Here is a 26,459-nt window from a genome sequence, read left to right as displayed (position 1 = left end):
TTAATGTAGTTTTGAGTAGCTTGAGGGGTGCAGTTTTTAGAATGGTGTCACTTTTGGGTATTTTCTGCCAGATAGACCCCTCAAAGTGACTTCAAATGTGAGGTGGTCCCTAAAAAAAATGGTTTTGTAAATTTTGTTGTAAAAATGAGAAATTGCTGGTCAACTTTTAACCCTTATAACTTCCTAACGAAAAAAAATGTTTTTTCCAAAATTGTGCTGATGTAAAGTAGACATGTGGGAAATGTTATTTATTAACTATTTTGTGTCACATAACTCTCTGGTTTAACAGAATAAAAATTCAAAATTTGAAAATTGCAAAATTTTCACCAAATTTCCATTCTTTTCACAAATAAACGCAAAAATTATCGACCTAAATTTACCACTAACATGAAGCCCAATATGTCACGAAAAAACAGTCTCGGAATCGCTAGGATGCGTTGAAGCGTTCCTGAGTTATTACCTCATAAAGGGACATTGGTCAGAATTGCAAAAAATGGCCAGGTCGTTAAGGTCAAAATAGGCTGGGTCATGAAGGGGTTAAAGACATTTTTTTGTGCCCGTAGCATATAAATGTGATATCTAGTGAGGAGAGCTGACCTGCGTACATTCCTATGAATATCATACCTTTTTAAAGACTTATTTGTCATCTGAACTATTGATTACATTTTATTACACTTGCTTTAAACTTATAATTAATGCTGTTTAACCATAATGTAAGTATTACAAAATCATATGTAGCACCTGCTATTTGAGAAAGTATAAAACAACTATACTATGATTTTAGTCATTTCAGGAATCAGGTATTTCTAATAATTATATTGTCCATCTGCAGACTAATTACTGTACTCACGTTCTTTTTGTTCCTCTTCTGTGATGAAAAGGGGGAAATTATTTTCTATATTTGCTTATGGAGCGCCCGCCAGGGCCGTGGGGTACTCGGTACCAGGCCGCTTCTTAAAGGGGCAGTGTCACAGCGGCAGTGACCTGGTCCGTGGCCCTGGGCATCCAATAAAAGGGGTATATTTTCAAGGGATTGAAAATAGTTTTTGTAATAAGTGTTCATGACGCCACCTGTGGTATCTGATCCGCTGGGACAGATGGTGATGCAGCAGAGTTGGTATAGCTCTCCACAGGCAGAGCTGTTGTCCCAGGGCAGAAGAAAGATGTTGAGGAAGATGGTGATGTACTATTTAGCAAGAGATGTAGCAGTGCTGAGAAGGTGTTGCAGAAAGAATTCAAAGGACACAACAGAGTGAAGCTTCCGTTTCTTTTTATGGTGCTTTTTAGGTATAGTCCAGGGCTCAAGTTACAGTTGGTACAGGAGTCGGTCAGCCTGAAAGCAATTTGGGAATCTCTTTATGCAGGTGGGTTGTGAGGTCTCCTCTCTAGCGCTATTCTATGAGGTACTTGCTGTTATGAACTCCACTCAAGTTCCTCTTTCTGTCTGTTACTTAGGTAGAACTCCACTCGCATGACAGGCAGCTGTAGCCTCCTTCATGAACAGCTCCTATATGGTGCCTCTGGCTCACACGTGCTGCTGCATCATCGAGTCTCAGTTGGGAACAGAGGATCTGCAGCCTCTTGTCCTCCAGATTCTGTTTTGGGACCTTTAGCAACCACACAGCCTCGGACTCCAGCGTCCGGTTTCTGACGCTCAAGACTGGGGATGAGCCCCTCTATGGCTCCTGTCCCCAGGTTTTCTTCCCACGTCCTCTCTCTTCCCTGTTCAGGCATCAACTCCCTAACTACTTCCTCCTCCTGACCAGAGAGTGCAGCTCCCCTGAAGTCGGGTTTAGAGCTCCCTCTGCTGGACTGGAGCAGGAACTGTGTTGTATGCTGGAACTACCTGATAAAGAGATCCCTTCCTTGCTTCCAGGCATGACATCACTCTCCCTAGGAGGGAGGTAAGGCCACTGCGGCAACCATACTCCCAGGGTGCCACACGTATCCCTATTAATACTATTATATGATATAGGCCCCGCACACACAAGCCTATAACGTGGCCAAGTGCTATCCTATGTTTTATCAGATAACACTCAGCCCAGTGTTACACACGTGGTCAAAATTGTTGGTGACAGGAAAACCCACAATGGTGACAGAAATATCTTGAATCTGACAAAAGTAATGATAAATAAAAAAAAATCTATGAAAATGAATGAAAGTCAGACATTTCTTTTCAACCATGCTTCTGTAAGGAGGAAAACTGGGCTGCGGGTACCTGTCCTGTGCCGGGTCCAAAACTGTCGTGGCTATTTCCTCTGTTGTCCGGGGGAAAGCTTAAGGGACCGACCGGACAAACCTTTGCGCCCCGAAGTAGGGTGTGTGCAGCCACAGCGCACACGGAAGCAGTCAGTCTTGGCCGGAACAGGCAGCGTATGGCAGGGAGAGAAAAGTGTTCCATCCCTGGAGTACCGCTACTGCGCAGGCCTGAGTTCACGTAACTCTGCTGTCGCTAGCGGAGACGGGAGAAAGAGACTTGCAGTGTGTCCGGTGGTGTCTAGAAAACAAGGTGACATACACTGCTAGCCCGTGAATACAGCGCACGTGTCACCTAAGAGACCAGGGGCGGGATAGACATTTGTGCCCTGCCTTGCCAATATATACTGCTCAAAAAAATAAAGGGAACACTTAAACAACAAAATGTAACTCCATGTCAGTCACACTTCTGTTAAATCAACACTGATTGTGATTCAATTTCTCCTGCTGTTGTGCCAATAGAATTAACAACAGATAGAAATGATAGGAAGGTCACTAACATCCATGTTTCTGCTCAGTAAGAGTGTCTAGTGTTCCCTTTATTTTTTTGAGCAGTGTACATTTGCCGGGCTACGTGGGACCCGGATAGTGCTGTGGCCTGCCCAATCTCGGCGGACTAGGGCCCAGCGGAAGGTACCGGAGACCAACTGCTGCTACCAGAAGACAGATCATCATTGCCCACAGGACCTCAACAGACAAGTGTTGTGCCATCCGTCTTTGGTGCCATCATCAGTTCAGCAACATCCATGGCCTGAGAAATGACCAACAGGATAAGATAACTTAAATGAACTGCCTCTTCTGCCTCCATTGTTCTTCAGCACTGCATATCCTTTGTCTTTGAACCATGCATTCTACCATTTAACTGTTTATTACCCCATTTAACCGTTTATCTCCCTGCGTGAAGTATCCCCCTTTTAACAACTTTACTTTAAGTCTTGCTCTGCCTTCTGTCTGTCCCTGCATCCCACAACCTGCTCACACTAGGTGTAGTCGGCAGGATGCATTCCACAGGCATGGAAGTGACAGACTAAATGACTGTGGGTGCTCCAACGGCCAGTATACCACTGGGAGCAATGTTGAGCAACCTCCCAAAGTGCAAAGGGAGCAACACTTAGCTATGGGATTGGACTGAGTGAGTCAAGGGTATGTTGAGGATACACCCCATGACCCCCGCGATGCAGGCAGAGATTGCCATGACGGCCCTAGATGGAGAGGCATGGTGCTCCATTATGTTCTGGACCCCTGTATGAGTGAGACACCTTCACCAAGGTGTTACAAATTCTAGAGGAAATGCACGGGGACCCCACAGACGTTGGAGAATTGTGCATGCGCTTGTTTAGCCGTATCCAAAGGAAGGGGGAGTCTGTGACCCAATACATGAACGCGCTGCAGGAGATCCATGCTGCGATCACTAAGCGGGATGACATAGGCATAGGACCCCTGATATCGTTCTGAGGGACCAGCTAGTAGCAGGCTTTAGAGATGCGCTGCTTAAACAGGCCTTGCAAGAGCGCTTGCGGGTTAATCCATGTATGTCCTTTCTGGAAGTTGGAGCAGAAGAGCGCGCATGTGAGCAGGAGAAGAGGGTGACAGTCCAGACAGGGAAGATCCTGAGCGGGGAGGTATCCGTTTCGCTGGCAATTGAATCAATTTGGGTGAGAGAACTCCAGAAGGAAATCCATGACATGCGAGAGGAATGGTCCAACTTAAGGAAGAAATCTTCAGTAGCCCTGGACCCCTTCGGAGGCAGAACTGATCCTGAACCTCACCAAGATGCAAGACTACCTCGCGTAGAAAAGTGGCCAATCTGTTTCACCTGTAGAGACACTGGACATTATGCTCAAGGATGCGCACGCCGAGGAAGATCCCTCCACTGCCGCCTGGAGCCTGAACAGCCAGGAAGGAGAGAAAGAAGTCCCACAAGTTTGGGTTCCCTGAGTTCTCACATTTGGGCAGAAATACACAATCGGGCCATCCACTGTTTAGTTGATACCAGCTCTCAAGTAACCACTATGCCCGATACCTATTTCCAACATCATTTCCCCGAGGCGATACGGCCTAAATGGAGCTCAGTGATCAAATTTACGGCGGCCAATCAGTTGCCCATCCGGGTCGCAGGGGTGATCTGGCTGCAAATCACTGTGTGCGGCAAAGATGTGGGCCGGAAAGGAGTCGTGTTGACCACTGGGGACCCTGGCAATGGTCCCCCTGTGACTTTAGGAATGAACGTGTTGAAAGACCTCGGAAACATCCTGGTCGAGTGGGCAGATGTGTTTCTGAGTCGATGGAGCCCTCACACCCCTCAGATAAAAGTGTTCCAACAGTTGATCTTTATGGCCCAGGCCCAAGAGACCTCAAGTGAAGGAAAAACATTGGGCAAGGTGGTTATTCCAGCAGCTGCCAACCTTGTATTACCACAAGGTCAGACTGTGCTCACTCTGCCTGTCCGGGACTGTACCCCTCTTGAAGGAGTAGAAGTTCAGATCGAGCCAGCTTTTATGGATTAGCTACCTCCAGGGCTCCTCATTGCACAGACATTAGCCACTGTTCACGCTGTTAAGATACTGGTGCGATGTGTCAACCTAGGAAAAGACGACCTCACGCTCTCGCCTAAGAGTGAATTATCACAGATAATGGGAATGCTGGAAGTGCTGATACCACAAGAGGTGAAACAGGGGGATCCTTGGACAGTGGCTGTAACGGTGTTCTCCGAACAGCTATCCAAACACCTAAAAGAAGGACGTCGAATCCTGGAGCAGATGCGGGCCGAGCTAACAGAACTCTCACCCCAACAGGTACAACAAGTGGAGGCAGTACTAGAGTGATATCAGGATGCTTTTGCTCATCATGATGATGATTTCGGGTGTACCACAGCCATCACCCACGAGATTCCACCTGCAAGCACCTGCAATGGCTGGAGCAAGTGCTTAGCCAACTACAGAAGCACAGCCTTAAAATGAAACCCCAGAAGTGTCATCTCTTCTGCAAGCAGATTGAATATCTGGGGCATGTTGTAGACGTCATGTTAGAAGATCGCAGCAGTACAGGACTGGCCCACCCCAAAAAGTGTGAAGGATGTCCGGGCCTTTCTGTTACTTACCGGGTACTATCGGCGGTTCTTGAAAATCTTCACTCGTATTGCTAATCTGCTGCTTGCTGCTGGAGTTATTGAAAGGGGTGCTGTCCGGCACAAAGAATTGGACCATCCAGTGAGGAGATATCCAGGAAGAAGCTTTCGGAGCTCTAAAGAGAGCCCTGACTGAAGCAGCCGTATTAGCCTATGCAGACTTCTCTCAACCCTTCATCCTTCACTCTGACAGAAGCCTGCATGGACTAGGAGCTGTATTGCCACAAATGCAGGACAGAAAAGAGCGAGTGATTGCTTATGCAAGCCGGTCCCTCCACGACTCTGAACGAAATCCAGATAATCACAGTTATTTCAAGCTGGAACTACTGTACTGGCGTTGGTTTGGGCTATGACCGAGAAATTCACTGAGTACCTGTCTGGGTCTGAAGTTTTGGTCACCGATAACAATCTTTTAGCCCATCTGGAAAATGTGAAACTGGGGGCCCTGCAGAGATGGGTGGCCCATATGGCCAAGTACCGATACAAGATCGCATATCGAAGAGGAGCTGAGAATACACATGGTGATGCTTTATCCAGAATAACTCACAAGCGACCTGGACACAACCGGGATGAAGAGCTGGAGGCCGAAGAGAATCCTGGATTTCAGAATTTCGCCGGGACACTGGCGGCATCGTAGGGACAGATCGGGGAGGTGTCCGGAAAACATACACTGAGACAACCCCGTGATGACTGGGTATGGCTGCAGCAGGAAGATGGGGAACTCGCTCAGTTGAGGCAGTGGTTGGCTTTGAAACAATTTCCCAGCCAAAGAGAGAGAGCGATGCCCTGTCCCCAGGAACCATGCAGATCCTATGGCAGAAAGCGCAGTTAGCACAGGAGTTGGGAGTCACCTGGCAAGTGGTCCTCCCAGAAAAGTTGCTCAGTGAGGTGGCCACAGAATCTTATGAGAGAGGGGCCCACTTTGGCCCTTAAAAGATGTTCCAGTGGCTGCAGAAGATGGTCTACCATTCTCAGTTGAAGAATGCAGTAGATGAAGCCTTTCAGCGATGCAGGAACGTGAACTAGCTATGCCTCCAGAAGAGAGGGCCCCTATGCAGACCATCATGACTTCTGCTCCCCTAGAAGTGTTAATGATTGACTACTTGACTGTGGGTCCCGCTCAACTGGGATATGAACATTGTCTTGTGATGACCGATCATTTTACCAAATTTGCTGTGTTGACTCCGAGCCGAGATCAGACTGCTGAGTCGGCTACACAGGCCATTTGCAGAGACTTCCTCTGAGTGTGCGGTTGTCTGAAAGAGAATTGACTCTGACCAAGGCGCCTGTTTTCAAGGATGAGTGAAGGAAGAACTACATCGCCTGTATCAGATTAAGAAATCCAGGACGATGCCCTACCATTCGCAAGGAAATGGAGCCTGCGAGCGTTTCAATCGAACGCTGATTCAAATGCTGAGGATGTTGGAGAAAGACAGGAAAGTTTGCTGGCCTGAGTATGTGGCCTAATTAGTCTGGGTGTACAACAACCGAGTCCACAGCACAACTGGATACACGCCCTACACCCTGCTGTTCAGCCGAAAAGGATGAGAAATCACTGAGCTGGAATTGGATCCAGAGGAGGACTACCCACAGACAGGGGTGTCCACCTGTGTCTGTGAACATTGATATCATTTGCAGACTCTCCATCGACTTGTGCAGACCAAGTTTCGGGAGCTTGAACACCATGAGACGACTCCTCTGAGAGGGAAAGCTCTCAAGGCATACCGGTCGGAAAAGACTCCGTACTGGGTGAAACACCGGAGCAGATCTGCTGGTCCTGTCTATGAGGTTCAACGTGAAGGAAAAGAAGACACCCCTACTCCAGTAGGCCATCGAAACATGCTGCATCCTTGCTTTTCACGGGATCCACATCATCGTCCCTGAAACACTCTCTTCTACAGCTTTTGACTATGGAGAAGAAGAATTCTCAGACCCGCCACTTGTTGACCCAGAAGAGGAACAGGAGCTTGAGGCTCCCGAGATGGCTGCTCCATTGAACCTGGGGGCATTTCCGTCTTCACCCCCTCAACCTGACTCCACTACCCAACCTGGCTTACGCCGCACAGAACGGACAACAGCTGGAATAAATTAGAACAGCTGGAATACCACCCAACTGTTATAAACAAGACCAATTTATTTGGCAGCGAATCATCCAAGAGATGGAGGAGTGTCAACATTTGCTGCAGGAACTCTCACCCGTGGAATGGTGAGCTAAATGAGAGGGGGAGTGTAAGGCGGAAGACCGGGCCACGGGTACCTGCTTTGTATCAGGTCCGGAACTGTCGGGGCTGTCTCCTCTGTTATCCGGGGAAAGCACAAGAGAACAGACAAACCCTTGCACCCTGCAGCAGGGGGTTTGGCTAAGCTGCAGCAGCCAAAGCGCTTTCGGAAGCAGTCAGTCTTGGTGGGAACAGGCATCGCGCGGCAGGGAGAGAAGAGTGTTCCATCCCTGGAGTACTGCTACCGCGTCTGCATACCTCCACCGTCACTAGCAGAGACGGGAGAGAGAGACGTACAGTGTGTCTGGTGGTGACTAGAAAACAAGGTGACATGCGCTGCAAGCTCGTGAGTACAGCGCACGTTTCACATAAGAGAGACCAGGTGCGGGACAGACATTTGCGCCCTGACTTGCCAATATACATTTGCTGGGCTACGCGGGACCCAGATAGTGCTGTGGCCTGCCCAATCTCGGCTGCATCGATTAATGGACTAGTGGCCCAGCGGAAGGCACCAGAGACCAACCGCTGCCGCCAGAAGACGGATGATCTTTGCCCACAGGACTTCATCAGACAAGCATCACGCCAGCTGTCATTCAGCAACACCCACGGCCTAAAGGCCCCGTCTCACTAAGCAATCTCGGTAGCGAGATCGCTGCTGAGTCACAACTTTTGTGACGTAACAGCGATCTCACCAGCGAGATCGCTGTGTGTGACAGCGATCAGCGAGCGCCCCCCCCTGCCGGTATCGCTGATCGCTGGAAGAAACCTCTGGACATTTCTTTGGTCGCTGGTCTCCCGCTGGCCAGCACGCATCGCTGTGTGTGACAGCGGGAGACCAGCGATCAGGTGTAAAAAAATAATAAAAAAAAATAAAAAATATAGTTATTCTCACCTTCCGATGTCCCGTTCAGCCATCCTGCCTCTCTCCACGCTCCGGTCCCAGTGATCCTTTGCATGAATGGCCGCGAGACTTTGTTATCCCGCGAGACCGTGACATCTCGCGGTCATTCGTGCAAAGGATCACTGGGACTGGAGCGTGGAGAGAGGAAGGATGGCTGAACGGGACGTCGGAAGGTGAGAATAACTATATTTTTTATTTTGATACTATTTTCTACAGCGATAGCCAGCGATGCCGGGCGCTCGGCATCGCTGTGCTGATTGCTGGTGAAGCTGTCTGTGTGACAGCTCACCAGCGATCACATAGTGACTTACTAGCGATCCTGACACCTTCATATCGGTGTCGGGATCGCTGGTGAGTCGCTTAGTGTGACGGGGCCTTAAGAAACGACTGACAGGATAAGTTAACTTAAACGAACTGCCGCTACTGCCTCCATTGTTCTTCAACACTGGATACCCTTTGTCTTTGAACCGTGCATTCTACCGTCTAAATGTTTATTACTCCCATTAAACCATTTACCTCCCTGCGTGGAGTATCCCCCTGTTAAAGTAAAGTTGTTAAATCTTGCTCTGCCTTCTGTCTGTCACTGCATCCTGCAACCTGCTCACACATCCACAGAATTTAAAAGAAAAATAAAACACATGAAATAGGCCTGGACAGAAATGATGGTACCCTTAACTTAATATTTTCTTGCACAATCTTTTGAGGCAATCACTGCAATCAAATGATTCCTGTAGCTGTCAATGAGACTTCTGCACCTCTCGACAGGTATTTTGGCCCAGTCCTCAAAAGCAAACTGCTCCAGTTGTCTGGTGTTTGAAGATTGCCTTTTCCAGATGGCATATTTCCGCTCTTTCCAAAGATGCTCAATAGGATTTAGGTCAGGGCTCACAGAAGGCCACTTCAGAATAGTCCAATGTTTTCGTCTTAGCCATTCTTGGGTGTTTTTAGCTGTGTGTTTTGGGTCATTATCCTGTTGTAAGACTCATGACCTGCGACTGAGACCAAGCTTTCTGACACGGGGCAGCACATTTCTCTCTAGAATCCCTAGATAGTCTTGAGATTTCATTGTACCCTGCACAGATTCTAGATACCCTGTGCCAGATGCAGCAAAGCAGCCCCAGAACATAGAGCCTCCTCCATGTTTCACAGTAAGGACAGTGTTCTTTTCTTGATATGCTTAATTTTTCTGTCTGTGAACATAGAAATGATTTGTCTTGCCAAAAAGTTCAATTTTTGTCTCATCTCTCCATAGGACATTCTCCCAGAAGCTTTGGGCTTGTCACCATGTAGTTTGGCAAATTTCAGTCTGGCTTTTTTATGATTTTTTTGAGTCCTCCTTGGTCATTTCCCATGAAGTCCACTTTGGCTCATACAATGATGGATGGTGCGATCTGATACTGATTTTCCTTGAGCTTCAAGTTCACCTTTAATCTGTTTAGAAGTTTTCCTGGGCTCTTTTGTTACCATTCCTGTTATCCATCTCTCTGATTTGTCATCAATTTTCCTCCTGCGGACACGTCCAGGGAGGTTGGCTACAGTCCCATAGAGCTTAAATTTCTAAATAATATGTGCAACTATAGTCACAGGAACATTAAGCTGCTTGGAGATGGTCTTATAACTTTTACCTTTAACATGTTTGTCTATAATTTTCTTTCTAATCTCCTGAGACAACTCTTTCCTTCGCTTCCTCTGGTCCATGTTGAGTATGATACACATCATGTCACCAAACAGCACAGGGAGTATCTGTAGCCCTCTATACAGGCCCACTCACTGATTCCAAGATTGTAGACACCTGTGATGCTAATTAGTGGACACACCTTGATTTAACATGTCCCTTTTGTCACATTATTTTCAGGGGTACCATCATTTCTGTCCAGGATTATTTCATGAGTTTTATTTTTTAATTTTTTTTAAATTCTGTGGAAGCATGGTTGAAAAGCAATGTCTGACTTTTACTTGTTTGTTTTCATAGATTTTTGATTTATTATTACTTTTGTCAGATTCAAGTTATTTCTGTCACCATTGTGGGTTTTTCTGTCATTAAACAAGGGGTACCAATAATTTTGGTCACGTCTGTATACTATGTGGCAGCTAAGATCGGCAATTTCTTTCTCATGACGATTCAGTATGAGAGAACAATGGCAGCATGCTGCGCTGATAGGCAGCGAGAATCTGCTCACACTCACCCATGCAAGTCTATAGGTGCGAGTGACACATCATACTGCAATCGGATGACATCCAAGTGCAGTGCGATTATCATAGCCACAGAAAATTGAGAAAATGGAAAATTTACTTTCTCCGTCTTCTCGGCACCTGAGTGAATCTCTCATGCAAGAGGATCAGAGCACAGTGCACTGACACTCGGATCAAAGTGACAGAGTTTCTTCAGAGTGTCAGTTGTATAATCATCCTAAATCTCTTGCATGATAGATTCACAGCCGTGATATATACATTATTATAACAGTAACATGTACTGTATGTGTATGTCAGGGCTCTGAACTGTTGCTGTGCTGCAGGATATGTTGGTGCTTTATAAAGAACAGATAATAAGTAGTTAAAGAAAAGATGTGTAATTCCTATTAAAAGTGATGTTTTCCAAAAACTGTGTATACAATTTACCTTACTCCAAAGAAGTTTCCTAATAACACATGTATTACTATGTATAAATGTAGTGTGTAGTAAGTTCTGTCTGTCGGCATATGCCCATAGAGAGAATTTTAACTTTTTTGCACTTTAAAAGGTTACTAGATTCCAATCAGAAAATAAATGTTCACTTTATAATCAACCATGTGAAGAATATTCATAAGCTAGCAGCAGGGGCGGACACTGACAGCTTGGGGCCCCTGTGCAAGAAATGTGTCTGGGCCCCCTTCCTTTTAAGGCGACAAAGCAACATATATATACCACATATAGCCACACACACATACATGTATATTGCTGTCCCTTATACACGGCCCTCTCTTGTTATGTACAGTATCATCCCTTACATATAGGATTATATAGAGCCCTGTTTTTTATTATATACCATCCTGTCTTGTTGGCATATAATGCAATGATTGCTGATGGAGCATGGGAAAGCTTCCTTTCTAATGGAGGAGCTGATGGATTGGTAGTCTGAAAAAAACCTCAGCACACATTATAATACAGTTGTGGCCAAAAGTATTGACACCCCTGCAATTCTGTCAGCTAATACTCAGTTTCTTCCTGAAAATGATTGAAAACACAAATTCTTTGGTATTATTATCTTCATTTAATTTGTCTTAAATGAAAAAACACAAAAGAGAATGAAGCAAAAAGCAAAACATTGATCATTTCACACAAAACTCCAAAAATTGTCCAGACAAAAGTATTGGCACCCTCAGCCTAATACTTGGTTGCACAACCTTTAGCCAAAATAACTGCGACCAACCGCTTCTGGTAACCATCAATGAGTTTCTTACAATGATCTGCTGGAATTTTAAACCAATCTTCTTTGGCAAACTGCTCCAGGTCCCTGATATTTGAAGGGTGCCTTCTCCAAACTGCCATTTTTAGATCACTCCACAGGTGTTCTATGAGATTCAAGTCTGGACTCATTGCTGGCCACCTTAGAAGTCTCCAGTGCTTTCTCTCAAACCATTTTCTAGTGCTTTTTGAAGTGTGTTTTGGGTCATTGTCCTGCTGGAAGACCCATGACCTCTAAGGGAGACCCAGCTTTCTCACACTGGGCCCTACATTATGCTCCAAAATTTGTTGGTAGTCTTCATACTTCATAATGCCATGCACACGGTCAAGCAGTCCAGTGCCAGAGGCAGCAAAGCAACCCTAAAAGATCAGGGAACCTCCGCCATGTTTGACTGTAGGGACTGTGTTCTTTTCTTTGAATGCCTCTTTTTTTCTCCTGAAAACTCTTTGTTGATGCCTTTGCCCAAAAAGCTCTACTTTTGTCTCATCTAACCAGAGAACATTCTTCCAAAACGTTTTAGGCTTTTTCAGGTAAGATTTGGCAAACTCAAGCCTGGCTTTTTTATGTCTCGGGGTAAGAAGTGGGGTCTTCCTGGGGATCCTACCATACAGTCCCTATTCATTCTGGCACCGACGGATAGTACGGGTTGACACTGTTGTACCCTCGGACTGCAGGGAAGCTTGAACTTGTTTGGATGTTAGTCGAGGTTCTTTATCCAACATCCGCACAATCTTGCATTGAAATCACTTGTCAATTTTTCTTTTCCGTCCACATCTAGGGAGGTTAGCCACAGTGCCATGGGCTTTAAACTTCTTGATGACACTGCGCACGGTAGACACAGGAACATTCAGGTCTTTGGAGATGGACTTGTAGCCTTGAGATTGCTCATGCTTCCTCACAATTTGGTTTCTCAAGTCCTCAGACAGTTCTTTGGTCTTCTTTCTTTTCTCCATGCTCAATGTGGTACACACAAGGACACAGGACAGAGGTTGAGTCAACTTTAATCCATGTCAACTGGCTGTAAGTGTGATTTAGTTATTGCCAACACCTGTTAGGTGCCACAGGTAAGTTACAGGTGCTGCTAATTACACAAATTAGAGAAGCATCACATGATTTTTCGAACAGTGCCAATACTTTTGTCCACCCTCTTTTTTATGTTTGGTGTGGAATTATATCCAATTTGGCTTTAGGACAATTATTTTTGTGTTTTTACATTTAAGACAAATTAAATGAAGATAATAATACCAAAGAATTTGTGATTGCAATCATTTTCAGGAAGAAACTGAGTATTATCTGACAGAATTGCAGGGGTGTCAATACTTTTGGCCACAACTGTATGAATATATTATTTATTCATCCAAAGAGGGCATAATATGATATAGGGAGACCAGTGTTATGCAGACAGAAAATCAACATTTCAGCTATTAAGCCTTTTTCAAGATATTATCTGAGAAAAAGAAAATACAGTATCTGAAAAGAACAGATATCTTTACAGAAATTAATATCACACAGAAATCCCATACTAAATAAAATCATCCAAAGCATGCATATAATGTTCATTAGTCATATCACATTCCTTATTGTACTCTCTAATAATCTCATTTTTATTCAATAATATATTATCAGAATAAGGAAAATGATCATTCCATAAGAAAAAGAAAAAATAATAATAAATGTCCATCAGAGCACTCCTTTAAAATGCCGCTGTCCCAGGCCGTTCAAGAATAAACAAAGGGTACCACAAAAAATAAACAGATAAAGATTTCAGTACCTGCATAGAAAATGGTCCGCATATGTTGCCATTTGGAATACTTATAAACCCAATCTATGTGGAATGCATGCGAAGTACCTTCTATGAAAAGAGAAACACCATATATCAATTTCCCAAAGATAATATACACAGCAAAGAGAATAAGGGGTTAATGCCCACTACAACATACCACCAAGAGTGACCATCCGGAGGGCGCGCACAGGCGTACACCAGCAAAAGTCGCGGAGAGTACTGTGAGAAAGAAAGCTCCTTATATATCATGGAGGAAGAATACTTCCGGGTCTGCATCAGTGTATCCGGTGGCATAGCACGCATGCGCCACCGAAGTTAAACGAAAAAAACCGACTCCCGTCGGTGTCAAAGCCGAAAACCCGAAGAGTCCACTGAATGAAAAGGAGCTACTGCCAGTATCCAAGGGAATGAAGTTCGTGGTCCTACACACTGATGTGCTCTCATGTGCCGGATTTATTGCGGGTAGTGTCAGAATGTAACTAAAAAATAAAATAAAAACACACTGGTGTTAATTAAAAAATTATACAGATACTGCAAGATACAAGTGTGATATTGATTTATACAGAAAAGCATTATACGTACGTGCTGGTAGATAGCCACACAAATCTAGGTAGAACTCATCCATAATAATTTCCCTATCTAAGAAATATATAAAGGACAATATCTTATTTACACATACAAAACTAGAGGAAGGGTGATGGAACCCTCCTGATTCAAGACGCATTTAATAAATGACCTCATACTCCCTATTGAGTCCTAGGGGAGTCAGAGTCTGTAATGTATGTATCAAGAATGATTCCTGCTCCTTTAACCTTTTAACCCTGTCCCCACCTCTCCTAGCCAATGGTACATGATCTATTACTTGATATTTTAATTGTGCTATTGAGTGACCGCAAGATAAAAAATGAGCTGGAATTGGTAACAACACACGTCCACATCTAATGGTCGACTTGTGCTGTGAAATGCGGTCTCGGATATGCTGGGTGATCTCCCAAACATATCCGAGACCGCACGGGCACTTAATAAGATACACCACGAAGGACGAATTGCAGGTGAAATATCCACTAAAGGGATACCGTCGTCCAGTACGGGGGGGTGAGAAAGAATCCCCTTTAATCACATTCGAACATTGCAAACATCCCAGACAGGGAAATGTCCCCTTCCGGGATGTGGACAGGGTCTTTTGAACAAGTTCCCTCTTACTAGAGCCAACATCAACTCTGACAACCAGATTCTTGATGTTATCTGGTCTCCTGAAACACATCAAAGGTTTAGAAAGAAATTCAGGGATCGAGGGATACGAGTTTTTCAAAACATCCCAGTGTTTGAATATACATCGGTTCACTAAATTATTAGAAGGATGAAATGTGCTCACAAAAGCTACTCTTTTCGTATTATCCATACCAATAGAAGAATTACCATGTTGTTTCAATATGTGTGCTGGGTACCCCCTATTACGAAAACGAGTATCCATCTCTTGATGTCTGAGTTCTCTAGTGGCCGGATCCGAAACGATCCAGTCTATCCTGACATGTTGAGACTTTGGTAGTGCCCGTTTGATATGTAATGGATGGCTACTTCCGAAGTGGAGTAAACTATTCTTGTCTGTAGGCTTAATGTACAGGTCTGTCTCAATAGTACCATCAAATTTAATAGACACAAAAGTGTCGAGAAAATTAATAGACTGGCCATCATGGTGTAGGGAAAAAATCTGTCCTGTGACATACGTGTTTAGATCATTAAAGAAGCGTACTAAAGTCTCTTCCCCCCCGTCCAAATTAAAAAATGTCATCTATGAAACGTTTCCAATATATTGCATTCAATATAAATAGAGGATGAGTATACACGTAAGAATCTTCAAAATGTGCCATGTAAATATTGGCATATGGAGGTGCCACATTGGACCCCATAGACGTTCCTCTATTTTGTACATAGAATTGATCTTCAAAAAGAAAAAAGTTCTTAGTTAAAATCAGAGTGAGTAAGTCTCTACAAAACTCGATCTGATCACCATAAAAGGTAGTGTGATTGGACAAAAATGTAACCATAGAGTTGATCCCATCCTGATGCACGATGCTTGTGTACAGACTATTAACATCAAGTGTAACTAGTATACTGCCTTTTGGTATAAGTCCAATTGATCTAATACTATTCAAAAAATCAGAAGTGTCTTTAATATAGGATGTCACAAGGGGTACATATGGAGTCAGTATCTTCTCCAAAGTAATAGACAGTGGAGATAACACCGAATTGGTGGAGGCAACTATGGGTCTTCCAGGTGCTTTCCACAAATTTTTGTGGATTTTCGGAAGTGTGTAGAAAACTGGTATGGATGGATTGGAATTAATCAAAAACTCCCCCAACGTTAGATCAATGGTACCCAACTGACAATAGAAATCTACTAGATTTTTAATCCTTTTGGCTATTTCAAAGGTGGGATTAAAAGAAATGGGAGTATAGGTTCCAGTGTCACATAACTGTAACTGTATCTCAGTGATATAATAAGAGCGATCCATTATAACAATGGCTCCACCCTTGTCAGCTGGTTTTATAATCAGTTTTCTGATCTGTTTTAAGCTAATGAGGGACCTTTTCTCCTCCAAAGTTAGATTAAGGTTAAAGGAGCCGGAATCATTCTGGATACATACATTACAGACTCTGACTCCCCTAGGACTCAATAGGGAGTATGAGGTCATTTATTAAATGCGTCTTGAATCAGCAGGGTTCCATCACCCTTCCCTAGTTTTGTATGTGTAAATACGATATTGTCCTTTATATATTTCTTAGATAGGGAAATGATTATAGATGAGTTCTACCTAGATTTGTGTGGCTATCTACCAGCACGTACGTATAATGCTTTTCTGTATAAATCAATATCATACTTGTATCTTGCATCTAATTTTTTAATTAACACCAGTATGTTTTTATTTTATTTTTTAGTTACAGTGGGGCAAAAAAGTATTTAGTCAGTCAGCAATAGTGCAAGTTCCACCACTTAAAAAGATGAGAGGCGTCTGTAATTTGCATCCTAGGTAGACCTCAACTATGGGAGACAAACTGAGAAAAAAAAATCCAGAAAATCACATTGTCTGTTTTTTTTTTCATTTTATTTGCATATTATGGTGGAAAATAAGTATTTGGTCAGAAACAAAATTTCATCTCAATACTTTGTGATATATCCTTTGTTGGCAATGACAGAGGTCAAACGTTTTCTGTAAGTCTTCACAAGGTTGCCACACACTGTTGTTGGTATGTTGGCCCATTCCTCCATGCAGATCTCCTCTAGAGCAGTGATGTTTTTGGCTTTTCGCTTGGCAACACGGACTTTCAACTCCCTCCAAAGGTTTTCCATAGGGTTGAGATCTGGAGACTGGCTAGGCCACTCCAGGACCTTGAAATGCTTCTTACGAAGCCACTCCTTCGTTGCCCTGGCGGTGTGCTTTGGATCATTGTCATGTTGAAAGACCCAGCCACGTTTCATCTTCAATGCCCTTGCTGATGGAAGGAGGTTTGCACTCAAAATCTCGCGATACATGGCCCCATTCATTCTTTCATGTACCCGGATCAGTCATCCTGGCCCCTTTGCAGAGAAACAGCCCCAAAGCATGATGTTTCCACCACCATGCTTTACAGTAGGTATGGTGTTTGATGGATGCAACTCAGTATTCTTTTTCCTCCAAACACGACAAGTTGTGTTTCTACCAAACAGTTCCAGTTTGGTTTCATCAGACCATAGGACATTCTCCCAAAACTCCTCTGGATCATCCAAATGCTCTCTAGCAAACTTCAGACGGGCCCGGACATGTACAGGCTTAAGCAGTGGGACACGTCTGGCACTGCAGGATCTGAGTCCATGGTGGCGTAGTGTGTTACTTATGGTAGGCCTTGTTATATTGGTCCCAGCTCTCTGCAGTTCATTCACTAGGTCCCCCCGCGTGGTTCTGGGATTTTTGCTCACCGTTCTTGTGATCATTCTGACCCCACGGGGTGGGATTTTGCGTGGAGCACCAGATCGAGGGAGATTATCAGTGGTCTTGTATGTCTTCCATTTTCTAATTATTGCTCCCACAGTTGATTTCTTCACTCCAAGCTGGTTGGCTATTGCAGATTCAGTCTTCCCAGGCTGGTGCAGGGCTACAATTTTGTTTCTGGTGTCCTTTGACAGCTCTTTGGTCTTCACCATAATGGAGTTTGGAGTCAGACTGTTTGAGGGTGTGCACAGGTGTCTTTTTATACTGATAACAAGTTTAAACAGGTGCCATTACTGCAGGTAATGAGTGGAGGAAAGAGGAGACTCTTAAAGAAGAAGTTACAGGTCTGTGAGAGCCAGAAATCTTGATTGCTTGTTTCTGACCAAATACTTATTTTCCACCATAATATGCAAATAAAATGAAAAAAAAAACAGACAATGTGATTTTCTGGATTTTTTTTTCTCAGTTTGTCTCCCATAGTTGAGGTCTACCTATGATGTAAATTACAGACGCCTCTCATCTTTTTAAGTGGTGGAACTTGCACTATTGCTGACTGACTAAATACTTTTTTGCCCCACTGTACATTCTGACACTACCCGCAATAAACCCGGCACATGAGAGCACATCGATGTGTAGGACCGCGCACTTCATTCCCTTGGATACTGGCAGTAGCTCCTTTTCATTCACGGGACTCTTCGGGTTTTCGGCTTTGACACCGACGGGAGTCGGCTTTTTTCGTTTAACTTCGGTTGCGTATGCGTGCTATGCCACCTGATACACTGATGCAGACCCGGAAGTATTTTTCCTCCATGATATATAAGGAGCTTTCTTTCTCACAGTACTCTCCGCGACTTTTGCTGGCGTACGCCTGTGCGCGCCCTCCGGACGGTCACTCTTGGTGGTATGTTGTAGTGGGCATTAACCCCTTATTCTCTTTGCTGTGTATACTATCTTTGGGAAATTGATATATGGTGTTTCTCTTTTCATAGAAGGTACTTCACATGCATTCCACATAGATTGGGTTTATAAGTATTCCAAATGGCAACATATGCGGACCATTTTCTATGCAGGTACTGAAATCTTTTTCTGTTTATTTTTTGTGGTACCCTTTGTTTATTCTTGAACGGCCTGGGACAGCGGCATTTTAAAGGAGTGCTCTGATGGACATTTATTATTATTTTTTCTTTTTCTTATGGAATGATCATTTTCCTTTTTCTGATAATATATTATTGAATAAAAATGAGATTATTAGAGAGTACAATAAGGAATGTGATATGACTAATGAACATTACATGCATGCTTTGGATGATTTTATTTAGTATGGGATTTCTGTGTGATATTAATTTCTGTAAAGAGATCTGTTTTTTTCAGATACTGTATTTTCTTTTTCTCAGATAATATCTTGAAAAAGGCTTAATAGCTGAAACATTGATTTTCTGTCTGCATAACACTGGTCTCCCTATATCATATTATGCCCTCTTTGGATGAATAAATATTATATTCATATTATACTGTGTGCCGAGGTTTTTTTCAAAAATTGTTTCATTTTTCCTCTGAGCACCAGATTGCACAAGCAGTGAGCACCCCGTTTTCTATTTTTGTTTGGATTGGTAGTCTGGTCACCGGCTGCTCCATCAGCAGTCATTTTATATCTAAAAAGAGAGGGGACTATGTAATAAAAGAGGGCGCTGTGAATAACAAAATTAACAAGAATACACTATGTAAGAGAAAGCACTGTACATAACAGCAGAGGAAGCTTTATAATAAGGAACAGCACCATATATAACTAGAGAGGATGGTACATAATAAGGGACAGTGTTATACATAATAAAAGAGGAAACTATGTAACTAAGGATGGTGTTATACAGAATTAGCAAGTATACTATACACTAAGGGACTGTGTGATACATAATAAGTACGTACACTATATACTAAGGGACTGTGTTAGACATAATAAGCGATAATAATTAGTGATGAGCAAGCACTAAAATGCTCGGGTGCTCGTTGCTCGGGTGGAGCAAATTTGAATACTCGGGTACTCGGACAGAACAACAAGCCCAATGTACATCTATGGGAGACTCAAGCATTTTTACCGCTGTGGGGAGTAGGACTCCCGTAGAGTGTCTGTGCCGGAACCAGGGGGGCCGCCATCTGGGTCCCTGAAAGAACGGTACCGGGGGGGCAGTGAAGGAGAGGGCACGACTGGAGGTGACAGGGCAACAGGGAGCGGGGCGAGGATAAAAGGAGCAGGGAGTGCGCTGAGAGTTCAGTTGGCAGAAAGGCAGACAGGAGACAAGAGACCGTGGAAGTTAGAGGGAGCCTGCTTAACAGACGTCGATCAGCGGGGAGGCCTTCAGGGGTCTGTGGAGGGTAAGTGACTTACTCACCAACAAGAGACTTGTACTTTACCTCGACCCGGGCTGCTCTCCACCCATGGTCGGTTGAAGCCAGTACCGCTGTCCCCCGCTCCGTTGTGGCTGGTCCGCTACCCCTAGCCTCCGTGTGACTTCACGCCAGTCCGCTGCGGCGTCCGGTGTACTGCCTCCCACCTCATCACCGGACACAGTGGGCGCTATCTCGCCACAGTCGACAGTTGAGGCCTACTCCCTGCATACAGAGGAACTTTGGGCATAGGTTCAACCCGCTCACGAGGCCTGCCAACGGTCACTCCTGTGAAACTGCGACACAACCCCGCTTTGAGGTGGGAGCCTGTTAATACTTTCTGAGAGGCCGAACCCGGCTTTGTTTACAGGATTACTCCAGGGCCTGTTGCGCCCCAATGACAAAGACCCTTCAGGGCCTGTTGTGCCCCCAGCTTCCGGACTACTCTAGGGCCCGCTGTGCCCCCAACTTCAGGATTACTCCAGGGCCTGCTGTGCCCCCAGCTCCAGGATTACTCCAGGGCCTGTTGCGCCCCAACAGCAAAGATCCTTCAGGGCCTGTTGTGCCCCCAGCTTCCGGATTACCCCAGGGCCCGCTGTGCCCCCAGCTTCAGGATTACTCCAGGGCCTGCTATGTCCCCAGCTCCAGAATTACTCCAGGGCCTGTTGCGCCCCAATGGCAAAGATCCTTCAGGGCCTGTTGTGCCCCAACGTTTCCTGTGTGCTGAGACGCCCTAAAGATCACGACCGGTCTCCAGCAGCTGGGCCCAGCGGTTGCGATGTCAAAGCAGCCACAACAGCGACGTCAAAACAGCTGCATCTGTGACCTCGAAGCAGACACGTCAGCGACACCGAAGGACGTCCGGAAGGATAAGTTGACTTTAGGAAATAAGGACCCATAGTTGGCCGTTACGTGGCCCATATTAATCGGCCTTGCCGGGTTAGTCGCATTCTCGATAAGAAAAGTGTTTTTATTGTAGTTGAGTCCCTGCATGGACAATTGGTGTTATCCCTTTTTGGTTACTCAGCATAGCCCTAGCGGCTCCAGTTTATAAACGTTGTTTTACAAAGCAACACTCAGTCTCGTGTCTCATCACTGCATCCTGAGAACCTGCTGGTACCTACACCGCGATCCCCCCCAGGGGTCCTTTCAAGGTCTAAAAACATCAGAAAATGATGGAAACACTGCTCAAATAACACAGCAACATCATGGCAACTGCCCCTGGAAGCATTTCTGACTCCTAGGTCACAGCGGTGAACAATGTTGTCAGAGTTTCATGCCCTTTTTACAGGCGCACCAAAAAACCTACAAAAATGAAACCAAAATGGATTTTGCTGGGAAATATGTTAAGGTACATCCTTTCTCTTTCTTTTTTCTCTCTCTCTGTACTTTTTTCTGTCCCCTTTCTTTCTCTCTTTTCTTTCTTTCTTTCTCTCTGTTTCTCTCCTTTCATTCTCTCGTCTATCTTTCTCTCTCTCTGTTTTCTTTTTTCTCTCTCTCTGTTTTCTCTTTTTTTTTCCTCAGTACCAGTCAGTGTGCCCACAGTACCAGCCACTGTGCCCACAATGCCAGCCACTGTGCCCTCAGTACCAGTCAGTGTGATCAGCAGTGCTAAATAGGTGTGGTTGGGGCGTGGACATGGGTGTGACTAGCTGTGAAATGGATGTGACCGGGGGCCGGTAACCAATCATCATAGTGGAAGTCGTCTGTTTCCATCAACTTTGTTATATGTGGACAGTGGGCACCTCTAGTAAGGTGGGCCCGAGATGGCGGGTCTTGTCACCTCTGCCTTACACATAAGTTACTATGAGGTGTACTTTATTCCTGTCACATTTCTTTTTTGGTCTAATGAGAGAAATGTTTTGACCAGTTGAAAGGTATGCAACCTGAGTATTGTGCATGTGTACGCTGCCTGCATGTAGCAATATGTGTGTGTGTTTATATTTACTTACTCCGACCCCTATATAAACCCTGCCCCTCTGACTGCCGTCCACTTTCCCATGCTCCTGTTCCAATCCTGGGATCTTTTTTGTCCCCCTTGGTCCTCCACATGCTGAACATCCGGGACATGTCTAACATTGCGCAATGTGCTCTTGTCCGTCGCCAGATGCAGCATTGTGTCCAGAGTGTGAGGAGACGGCGACTTATCTGTGGCATTAACCCCTCTGCTGCCATGTTGGGCACAGCCTGTGATGAGGAGCATCTCTTCCTGTGTATCCAACCACAGGCTGCACATCGGAGGCTGCTTCTTCTATCTGGGGAAGTTCACGAAGCAGAGACCCCTGTGTGACTCATGTGACGTAACTTGTCTGACAGGTTGTGGGTCCAGGTCAGCAGGTGATTGCAGACTATTAGCTGGTTTCGGTGTTAGGTACAGGTGAGTTATGTCTAGATGTTGGGTGGAAGCCTTCCAGTATTTGTAAGGCCTCATGAACACGCTGAGTATTTGGGGAGTTTTTACCTCAGTATTTATAAGGCCTCATGCACACGCTGAGTATTTGGTGAGTTTTTCGCTCAGTGTTTGTAAGGCCTCATGGACACGCTGAGTATTTGGTGTTTTTACCTCAGTATTTGTGAGGCCTTGGGCACACGTTGTGTATTTGCTGAGTTTTTTACCTCAGTATTTAACCCCTTCCCACCCCTTGATGCACCGTATGCGTCATGAAAACTAGTGACTTCCTGACCCCGTCACATGACCCCGTCACATGACCAGGGGGCCCATAGAGTCTGAACAGCCCGGGGCCCTGGCTACCCTTAATCAACCCCTGTGTGTGACACATAAGCAGACACATCTTGTTTCATTTATGAAGGAGGGACTCTTAAAGTCACAGAGCCTATTTTTACAGGAGCATCAGGCAGGATTAATCTTCTAAAAGGGCCATTATTAAACTGTGGGTCTCCTATGTTGTTATTGCCCTGCTGCCAAGTCATATGCACCCCAATAAGCCTTTGAACCCAGGTACTGGATAGGCACAGGAAAATCCACTCCACATTATTTATTTAGTACTCCCATACTGTTTTCTTATGCATTGACTGCAAGGCCTGCCCTGCTGCCAAGTCATATGCACCCCAATAATCCTTTGAACCCAGGTACTGGATGGGCACAGGAAAATCCACTTCATATTATTCATTTTGAACTCCCATACTGTTTTCTTATGCATTGACTGCAAGGCCTGCCCTGCTACCAAGTCATATGCACCCCAATAAGCCTTTAAACCCACGTACTGGATGGGCACAGGAAAATCCTCTTCACATTCTTCAGTTGGTCCTGCCACACTGTTTCCTTATGCATTGAATGCAAGGGCTGCCTTGACCCAAATTTACAAGCATCCAAATCCCCCCTTGGAAGAAACATGGAGGAGGGCCTCATAAAAAAAATGTCCCATTACAAAGGAGCGGGTCTCCTAGACTTGTAATGCCCACACATTAAGTGTATGGGCTGGCAAACATTTTCCCCTGTGGGGTACACCTCAACCTTTTTCATAACAATTATTTTATGGCCAACATAACCACTCACCCTTGTTAAGAAATCGACACTGGCTGTAGCAGCATGGAACACGTTAATCCCAGTTATCTAGTGGCGGTGGATGATGAGATGTGGAGGAAGGCCTCATTGAAAAATATGCCCAATTTAAAGGAGCGAGTCTCCTAGACTTGTAATACCCATACACTAAGTGTATGGGCTGGCAAACATTTTTCCCTGTGGGGTACACCTCAACCTTTTTCATAGCAATTATTTTACGGCCAGCATAACCACCCACCCTTGTTAAGAATTTGATACTGGCTGTAGCAGCATGGAACACATTAACCTGGTGATCTAGTGGCGGTGGATGATGAGACTTGAAGGAAGGCCTCATTAAAAAATAGGCCCAATTGAAAGAAGCGGCTCTCCTAGACTTGTAATGACCATACACTAAGTGTATGGGCTGACAAACATTTTTCCCTGTGGGGTACACCTCAACCTTTTTCATAACAATTATTTTACGGCCAGCATAACCACCCACCCTTGTTAAGAATTTGATACTGGCTGTAGCAGCATGGAAGACATTAAACCTGGTGATCTAGTGGCGGTGGATGATGAGACATGGAGGAAGGCCTCATTAAAAAATAGGCTCAATTGAAAGAAGCGGCTCTCCTAGACTTGTAAAGACCATACACTAAGCGTATGGGCTGACAAACATTTCCCCTTGGGAGGTACAAATTTTTTAAAATTTGGTGGCGAGAATCATAGCACCCTTGTCAAAAACTAGAGTGGCTGGAGCATGACGGAATACGTTCACCCTGGTGATCGAGTGGTGGTGGATGGTGAGGATGAGGAGAAGGAAGAGGAGGACACCAAATAGGCAAAATCAGGAAACGTATATCCATGTGTGGGTGTGAATAGGTGCATGGGAATACACCTCCCAAAAAGACACTAGATTGGAGGTTATGTTATGTTTGCTGTCATCATTTGGTGGTGTCGAGAAGTCTGGCCCAATCCAGCCCTTGTTCATTTTTATAAGAGTCAGCCTGTCTGCATTTTCCATTGACAGGCGAACGCACTTATCAGTGATAATTCCACCAGCGGTACTTAAAACCCACTCTGACAAAACATTAGCGGCAGGGCAGGCCAGGACTTCCAAGGTGTAGAGAGTCAGTTCATGCCACGTGTCCAGCTTGGATACCCAATAATTAAAAGGCACAGAGGAATCATGGAGAACGTTGGTACAGTCAGCAAGGTACTTATTCAGCATCTTATAAAACATTCCATTCCTTGTGACATTACCCCACACCTCAGGGCCAGGGCAATGGGAGGGTCTGAGAAAACTGTCCCAGAACTTTGCCAGCTGTTCCCCTGCCTCTGCTGAATTGGAGTTGTGTCTCTCTCACCTGTACTCCTTGGTTGTCCAACGAACTGTTATGTCTGCCACCAGCGTTTTGAGATGGGAATTTTTTTAATAATTCTGCCACAATGGTCCTCTGGTACTGCACCATTTTAGTACAACTGTCTGCCTCTGGAACAAGAGATTGAAAGTTCTCCTTGTAGCGTGGGTCTAAAAGTGTCATTACCTAGTAATGACTGTTACCTAATATTTTATAATACAAGGGTCACGGTAAAGGCAGCGCAGCATAAAGTCAGCCATGTGTGCCAGACTGGTCACAGGCAAGCCTTCTGTGTCCTTACCAACAGGACAAATGACCAAGGTGTCCTCCTATTCCTCCCTGTCCTCAAGCCATCTACGCTGAGCAGACGGTATGACAGTTGTGTTTGAGGTACCGTCTATAGCGCACGAAAGTAGCTCCTGTTCTTCCCGCTCCTCCTCTTCCTCATTGTCAACCAATCCACATTAGGATGACTTGAGGCTGGGCTGTGTGTAATTACCCTGTATGGTTCCTTGCTCCAAGTCCTCGTGCTCCGCCAGCAAAGCATCCTCTTTCATTGTGAGCAGACAGCGTTTCAGAATGCAGAGAAGCGGGAGGGTGACATTAATTATGGTGTCATCACCGCTCACCATCTTGACGGACTCCTCAAAGTTTTGGAGGATGTTACATATGTCAGACATCCATGTCCACTCCTGAGGTCTTATGTGTGGAGTCAAACCTAACGATGGCCTTGTTGATGCTGGTATTCAACAACTGCCCGTTTCTGCTCACAAATCCTTTCCAACATATGCAGTGTAGAGTTCCAACGCGAGGGGACATCACCCACCAGTCGGTGAGTCCGAATCTGCAATCGCTGCTAATGCATGGCAAGGGCAGCTGAAGCTGTAGCTGACTTTCTAAAATGGGCACACAGGCGACATACTTTCACCAGCAGATCTGGCAGCTCCGGGTAACTTTTTAGAAAACATTGAACAATGAGGTTAAGCACATGGGACAGGCAAGGTACGTGTGTCAGTTCACCTCGCCTCAGAGCCATCACGAGGTTCCTGCCATTGTCACACACAACCATGCCTGGCTGGAGGTTCAGCGATGTCAGCCACACATCTGCCTGCTCTTTTAGAGGTGTCCACAACTCTTCTGCATTGTGCAGTTTGTCACCTAAGCAAATTAGCTTCAGCACAGCCTGTTGCCGCTTGGCTTTGGCAGTGCTGCAGTGCTTCCAGCTTGTGACTGATGTACTCCTTTCGGAGATGGAGACTGAAGAGGAGGAGGTGCAGCAGCTGTACACTGTGGAGGCAATCCTGATTCACGTAGGGCCCGAAATCCTTGGCGTCGGGAGGACCTGTTCCATCCCAAGGTCTGACTGGGTCCTGGCTTCCACTAAGTTAACCCAGTGTGCCGTCAGCGAGATGTACCATCCTGGCCACAAGCACTTGTCCACGTGTCCGTCGTTAATTGTACTTTCCCTGTAACTGCATTGTTGAGGGCACGGGTAATGTTATGGGACACATG

General features: G+C 45.1%; 1 protein-coding gene across 4 annotated transcripts in view; it reads left to right on the top strand.

Moving 5' to 3' along the window:
* Positions 1-26,459, top strand: part of LOC141099730 (poly(rC)-binding protein 3-like) — a 1,815,006-nt gene that overhangs the window by 1,410,532 nt on the left and 378,015 nt on the right. The gene's annotated exons all lie outside the window — the stretch shown is intronic.

The sequence above is a fragment of the Dendrobates tinctorius genome, unplaced genomic scaffold (assembly GCF_039654945.1).
Source record: "Dendrobates tinctorius isolate UK_male_01 unplaced genomic scaffold, ASM3965494v1 ptg000102l, whole genome shotgun sequence".
NCBI lineage: Eukaryota > Metazoa > Chordata > Amphibia > Anura > Dendrobatidae > Dendrobates > Dendrobates tinctorius.
This window is presented reverse-complemented; position numbering and strand designations above follow the sequence as displayed.